Source organism: Lupinus angustifolius, unplaced genomic scaffold (assembly GCF_001865875.1).
Source record: "Lupinus angustifolius cultivar Tanjil unplaced genomic scaffold, LupAngTanjil_v1.0 Scaffold_569, whole genome shotgun sequence".
NCBI lineage: Eukaryota > Viridiplantae > Streptophyta > Magnoliopsida > Fabales > Fabaceae > Lupinus > Lupinus angustifolius.
Window position 1 is genome coordinate 68,623 of NW_017727906.1, and position 1,743 is coordinate 70,365.

The following is a 1,743-nucleotide window of genomic DNA, read 5'->3' on the forward strand; positions in this document are numbered from 1 at the left end:
TCCTCGTCCTCATCCACATCCTATCCTCATCCTCATTCTCGTGGTCATCCTATCTTCATCATTATCCTCATCCTATTCCTACCCACATCCTCATGCTCGTCCTCATCTTCATCCTCATCCTCAACCTCTTGCTCATCCTCATCCTATACTCATCCTTATCCTCATTCTCGTCCTCATCCTATCTCTTCTTCTTCCTCATCCTCATTCTCTTCCTCATCCTCGTCCTCGTCCTCATCCTCATCTTCTTCTGCCTTCGTATCCTCATCCTATCCTATCCTCATCCTCATCCGGATCCTATCCTCATCCTCATCCTATCCTCATCCTCATCCACATCCTCAACCTATCCTATCCTCATCTTCGTCCTCATCCACCTCCTATCCTCATCCTCATTCTCGTCCTCATACTATCCTCATCTTCTTCCTCATCCTCATCCTATCCTCATCGACATCATCATCGTCGTTCTCATCCACATCCTATCCTCATCCTCATTCTCGTCCTCATCCTGTCCTCATCCTCATCCTCATCCTTATCCTAACCTCATCCTCATCCTCATCCTAATCCTCCTCCTTATCCTCATCCTCATCCTCAGCCTATCCTCATCCTCATCCCACCCTCATCCTCATCCACATCCTATCCTTATCCTCATTCTCGTCCTCATCCTATCCTCATCCTCATCCGGATCCTATCCTCAACCTCATCTTCATCCTCATCCTCTTGCTCATCCTCATCATCATCCTCATCTTATCCTATCCTAATCCTCATCCTCGTCCTCATCCACATCCTATCCTCATCCTCGTCCTCATCCACATTCTATCCTCATCCTCATGCTTGTCCTCATCCTATCCTCATCCTCATCCTATCCTATCCTTATCCACATCATCATCCTCTTCCACATCCTCATCCTCGTCATCATCCTATCCTCATCCTCATTCTCGTCCTCATCCAATCCTCATCTTCATCCTATCCTCATCCACATCTTATCCTCATCCTCATCCCCATCCTATCCTCATCCTATTCTCCTCGTCCTCATCCTCATCCTCATCCTCATCCTCTTCCACATTTTCATCCTCATCCCAATTCTCGTCCTATCCTTATCCTCATCCTATCCTATCCTCATCCTCATCCTATCCTCATCCTCGTCCTAATCCTCATCCTATCCTATCCTGATCCTCGTCCTCATCCTATCCTCATCTTCATTCTCGTCCTCATCCTAGCCTCATCCTCATCCTCATCCTCTTCCTCTTCCTCATCCTCATCCTCATCCTATCCTCATTCTCATTCTCGTCCTCATCCTGTCCTCTTCCTCATCCTAATCCTCATCCTCCTCCTCCTCATCTTATCCTCCTCCTCCTCCGCCTCCTCATCCTATCCTCATCCTCATCCTCACCCTCATCCTCTTCCACATTCTCATCCTCATCCTATCCTGATCCTCATCCTATCCTCACCCTAATCCTCATCCTTATCCTCTTCCTCATCCACTTCATCATCCTCGTCCTCATCCTCATTCTATCCTATCCTATCCTCATCCTCGTCCTCATCCTATCCTCATCATCAGTCTCGTCCTCATCCTAGCCTTATCCTCATCCTCATCCTCTTCCTCATCCTCATCCTCATCCTATCTTCAACCTCATCCTCATCTTCATCCTATCCGCATCCTTATCCTCATCCTCATCCTATCCTCATCCACATCCTCATCCTATCCTCTTCGTCATCCTCATCCTCATCCTATCCTCATCCTCATTC